Below are 5,977 nucleotides of genomic sequence, written 5' to 3' on the forward strand. Positions count from 1 at the left end.
CTGATGAAACTGTTGAGACGCGATAATTGTGACTATTGATTTGCATGGCAGTTTGTGCTCATCTGTGTTTGTTCGCTCTCGTTACCTAGTCGTGCCGTTGTCAAACCTTAAGACAAAGTGTTAGATCTTAAGATTCGGACAATTTAATCATGTGTCCAAGCAAAGACCGTCAATGGTCCCCAAGAGACTTACGAGCTTCAGCACCACGGACAGCACACCACTGACGACACACTACAGCTACCGGTCAGTTTGCTGTGTGAGTGTGCTGTTACCCTTTAGAGAGGGTTTTGATGGGGCACAAAGATGATATGTTGATAATGAACAGGCAAAATGAAAATACATGTTAGGCAACTGATTACAAATAAGTGTTAGAAGTATTAAAATGTACACAAGGGAACACAAGAGGGCACAAGAGAGAAAGGCTTTAAAAGAGAGTTTTTTGGGGGTTTAAACGTCTTTAATGTGCCAGACGGGCTCATACACATGATGTAAAAAATACAATTAAATAATAATAATAATAATAATAATAATAATTAAACAGATAAATGAATAAAAATGCTAAAAAAAATCTTAAAAAGACAATGTAATAGACTATAATTAGGACTAGCGTTGGACTAACTCTATCCCAAATCCACTGCTAGTAAATTTCACAAACAGTTACAAACAAACAGCAAGTAACACATTGAATTAAACGTGAAAATCCGAAGTAGACTGTCCTATTGGTGGTCTCATGTCAAATAGCTTAATTTGTCCTAAATTTAACTGTAGGTTACAACATGCACCTCCAAACGCCAAAAACTTCAAAAAAAAAAAAATTATTCAAAAATAAAGTCCAAACTTTACGCGAAAGAGAATGATGAGATAAAAGCAAAGGCTACACTTCAAACAATAAATTAAAAATAAAAAAAGCGTATAAATAGTACGCCAAATACAAACAGAAAATCTTGCTATTGATTTGCAGAAATGGACTTTGGCCTGCATATCATACTCACGTGTTTGACGTGCATATAATATGCAGTTTTCGCGTGCATATGATACGCAATTTGTTGGCGTGCATATGATACGTATCTACCCTAAAACCCTAATCCTTCCCATTGCGTATCATATGCACGACAAAGTCAATTTATGCGTGTAAATAGTACGCCAAATCGAAACATAAACTCGCGATGCGCACTTTCAAGAGATCGTGTTGTTAAAACACAGCATGTCTTCAACAACCAATACTTTAAAATATTTGACTCTTTACAACACTTTAAACTGGGGTAAATGACGTCATAATGCCGCATAATCCCATCTCAAGCATTTGAGATGTTTAAACACCTTTTTAAACATTTGAAAAGTTGTTAAACATGTATAGATCTAACTAATCGTCTCAAAGCACATTCTCATGCCATCTTTGCTCTATGCCAATGCCAGTGTCTCCCTGATCAAGTGGTCCTAAACATTTCACAATTTTGAGATGAACTGTTGAACTGTTAAGAACCACTGCACCAGAGAGACCAGAAGAGACCCGACGGCATCCACATCTGAAGCTGTCCAGGACCTCCTCTTCTGCTCCAGCGGGGCTGTCCTAGCCGTCCACACAGGACGCGTTCCTTGCGTTCAAAAACATCACGATGGAGCGGAACGGAAACCCTCAACACGTGTTTCTAGGAGTTGAACTATAACCATAACTTCGGAAAGGTATTTCCTCTTTTAAAAGCAATCTCTTAATAAACAAATATCTCGTGGAGCACCTGGTTCAAGTCACCCATCCGACATAAGCGTTCCAAGACGATAAAAGGCTGATTCTAAAGCGCAAACAGTTCTTCTGGAACGGTCTCAGCTCGTCGATAGACAACTTGGGTGTGCTGTAAGTCTTTTTATACCTGAGGTGCGTGTACAGTTCACACTGGGCTTTTCATTCAGACTGGAATGACGACTCTGCAGGTCTGACCGGCTTTTCTGGGTTCCTGGGCAGAAAGAGCAATCAGCGCCGCATCTTACATGTCCGTTGTACCTCATGCATAGGCTGTTCTCTTAAAAGTTAGTTTAGTCCATGTATCCTCAGTATTTATCATCAGCATGGTCCTGCCAACATACAGTGGCCCCAAAAGGTATTTGGACATTTGAATTTCAGTGTATTAAATATAAAATATCAAACCAAGTGGCAGAAAACTTAAATTCCATGATGCCCAGGTTATTTGAATCATCAGTAGCATTCCATAGAGTTGTGTAGCCTGGTATTTAGACATTCTTGATCAAAGGATGGAAGATTTAAAGCAAATTGAGTCGTTTAGAGATCTGAGTCATCATTTATAGTTTTTCTTCATAATTGGGTTTTGATAAAACAATACTGTGTTGATTATGCTATCATGTGAAATAGAATGTAAGTAAATAATTATGAACATTTACTTTTGTCTTTGTGCTTAACACAAAATCAGACTTAAGCCTACATATGCATTTGTTCAGTTAATTAGCTAGTAATTCAAATAAGTGATTAAGCCAATAAATATTTTGGTCTGTGTGTTTAAAGCATTATCTAACTTTAATATATCCAAATAATTCTGAAATTAGAAGAAGGATTTTCTCTGTAGTAAATCATTTTGTGCTTGACAATTTTAATTTACATTTCTAGCAAACAAGCGTGAAAAATATGCTTATACAGATTTATTTTTTATTTATTTTATTTTTTTATGATTCCTTAACATTGAACAGCACAATGCATTTAAATCCAACTGCTTATCGTTGCAGATGGATGGGAAAACACAAGATGCCTTGTGCTTTTTTATTTTTAATTTTAAAAAAGAAAATTTCTTTTAACTGGACTGATAATAACGACAGGAAGTGACAGTAAGCAGGAAGGCCTCCAAACGATCTTGTTGGACAAGCAGTGAACTTGATAAACTTGCCGTTCTAGAGAAAAGACAGAAAAAACAACAACGTAAGCACACTTTTGAACTTCTAAAGTCAGCTTGACCACAGTTTAAGCATTATTTATTTGTTCATTTATTGGTTTTCCTGTATTTTTACTAGAAATATGTACAATAATAAAAATAGCACGTGCTTGTTCTTTTTTTTTTTTTTAATTAACACACTTTATGCTTTATGTTGTGTGTTTATTTGGATTATTTTATGCCTTTTTTGGATTATTTTATATTATTTTATAAGTTTAGTTAGCCTAAAATAATAGCTTGATGTTGTGTGTGTACACACACAGACACACACACACACACACACACACACACAAACTAAGAAAATTCTAAAAAGGCAATTAATTTTGGTTTAGGTTTAAACTTTAGTGATTATAATTTGCTTTATATAAAAACAAGAAAAGTCAGAATTTTGAACATTTTTATCTAAATGTTCTAATTCAGATAAATACATGCTTGTGTGATTGCATGTTCCAAACCTGAGTTTGTTAATAAGCAGCTTTCAGGAAGTCCACAACCTCATACTGTTTATAGCCTTTTGCCTGAGAAAAAAAAAAAAAAAGCTAATAATAATAAAATCTATTAATGAAAGCATGACAACATTATTAACATACAGTATCTTAACATACACATTTGTCATTTGCTTTGCCAACACAGAACACATTTACATTTAGAATTACTCATGGTCTGATGTCTGTACCTTTACTCATGCCACTTCATGAATGAAATGGCCGTTGAACCAACTGAAGTCACCTATCATTTGTAAACATCAGATTGTTTAGTACACCACTAATACTATTTGGTGGAAGAATTGGTTGTGATTCCAGCATTCTTGCTTTTTAATAAATTGTCATTTGGCCATTTTTCTTTGCTTTACAGATTGGTGACATATTACAGCTGACTGACTGAAGGTTTGATAGTCAACAAGACACCTGTTGCCGTGATTAGATCCAGATTCCAGGAATATCTTTGCTGTTTCAATGTAATGTTGTTTGGGAGCATTTTAAAAGTTCATGAAAGTCCCTGAATGACTGGTCAGACCTGAGTAAACACTGCAGATGAAGGGGGTGAGATGAAATGTGTGTGGGTTTGTGTGTGAGAGAGTATCCTGCAGCTCATCACGGGAGAGGTGACCTCCACAACATCCTTACATCTGCAGACATAGAAAAGTGACATACAGAAAGACAAATAAATTATATTAAGTCTTATGAGTCGTCTGTGGTCCTCCAACATCTGTTTAATTGAATCTGTGTAAAACTATCTAGATTTTTACATGATTCAGAGATTGTGAGTGCTGCTTGTTCATGCAAAAGTTCATGCTGGGTGAATTTAGGGTAGACTCTCTTTTGGGTCACCATAATAATCTAGTCTCCAGAGCCCAGCAAGAAGTGTTTTGGAAATATGTTGTTTTGCTATCCATGATCAGGTTTTTAAAGGCAAGAATGGATTGGATCACCCTGATCCAATATGGAAGAAAAGAAAAAATAAATAAATGGACCAACTTAATAATAATTATAATTTGTTACAGCCAAACGTTTTAGTTTTAGTATTTGCTATTAGTATTTATTTAGTAAACCATTAGTATTTATGGCTTGGTTCAAAATTAATCAAACATATTTATTTTCTCAAAGACAAAAACACTCACACAAAGTAAAACACAAAGTAAAAAAGATTATTTATTTCAAAGACCATACCATACTTCATACAAAATCCAAAATGTTACTTAATATTATGTTATGTTATACTTAGCTGTTATAGCTTATATGTGACCCTGGACCACAAAACCAGTCTTAAGTCGCAGGGGTATATTTGTAGCAATAGCCAAAAATACATTGTATGGGTCAAAATTATCAATTTTTCTTTTATGCCAAAAATCATTAGGATATTAAGTAAAGATCATGTTCCATGAAGATATTTTGTAAAATTTATTACCATAAATATATTAAAACTTAATTTTTGTTTAGTAATATGCATTGCTAAGAGCTTCATTTGGAACACTTTAAAGGTGATTTTCTCAGTGTGTTGATTTTTTCTCAGATTCCAGATTTTCAAATAGTTGTATCTCGGCCAAATATTGTCCGATTCTAACAAACCAAACGTCAATGGAAAGCTTATTTATTCAGCTTTCAGAATAAATTACACTTATGACTGGTTTTGTGGTCCAGGGTCACATATTATATTATATAATTACCTTTAATAAAACATTTTGTTAGTACATTTCTAATGTAGTTTAAGTACTATGAATAATATTTATTAATAAATAATAATTTATTGTGATGTCTTTTTAAAATATGCATCATAGTTTCTCTTTTGCACAAAAAAACAAAAAATATCCCACAATAATTTCTGCAGTTAGACAAGCCAGCATGTGTTCTTCACAGCAATACTGTGGTGTCTAGTGAAGACTATTTAACCAAAATAGTTTCTTTTAATTTTTTCTATGTGAAGTATGATTTACTTTTAGACAAATTTGAGACTTTTCAGATTTTTATGACATTGTAGTTTCACTGCAGATACAAACTTTTCCAGATTATCTCATTTGAATTACCAGTGCTATAAATGAGACTATATGTCACAATGTAGGCTATTGGCTATGTAAAGAACAACAGGTAGAACAGGCAGCATTGGGTCACTTTAAGTGTTTGATTTGAAGAGACAGAAAATAGCACAAAATAAAGATTATCACATCCTATGTTTTTTAATTTTGACTGGTTCATATCTAATAATTATGTCATCATAATTAGTACAGTGATACATGACGGTTAACAATATTTATTTATTTAATTATTTTGATATTGGGACAGCTTTCTTGCTTTCTTTCTTTCTTTATATTTATTTTATTTATTTACTGTACTGAAAAGCTAGAATCCTACTTCTGCTTTATCTATTTTATCACTAACAATCATTTTTAAAGCAGATCACTGCTCAGGTTTAATAAATCGCTGCCCATCGCCCACCGGTGGCAGACGTCAAGACTTGCAGAGACAAGCAAGGAGACCTAAGAAATCATTGTTAACTCAGTTTAATCGGATTCAATGTCATTTCAATACCAGCCATAGGATAAG

The 5,977-nt window shown here is 33.8% G+C and overlaps 1 long non-coding RNA gene across 1 annotated transcript; it reads left to right on the top strand.

The window, feature by feature from the left end:
* Positions 1 to 441: 441 nt before the first annotated feature.
* LOC131523435 (uncharacterized) lies at positions 442 to 4,589 on the top strand. The gene is made up of 3 exons (XR_009266776.1): positions 442 to 2,096; positions 2,734 to 2,923; positions 3,792 to 4,589. It is a non-coding gene; the product is annotated as an uncharacterized LOC131523435 (long non-coding RNA).
* Positions 4,590 to 5,977: the final 1,388 nt, after the last annotated feature.

Source organism: Onychostoma macrolepis, chromosome 17, assembly GCF_012432095.1.
Source record: "Onychostoma macrolepis isolate SWU-2019 chromosome 17, ASM1243209v1, whole genome shotgun sequence".
In the NCBI taxonomy this organism is placed as follows: Eukaryota; Metazoa; Chordata; class Actinopteri; order Cypriniformes; family Cyprinidae; genus Onychostoma; species Onychostoma macrolepis.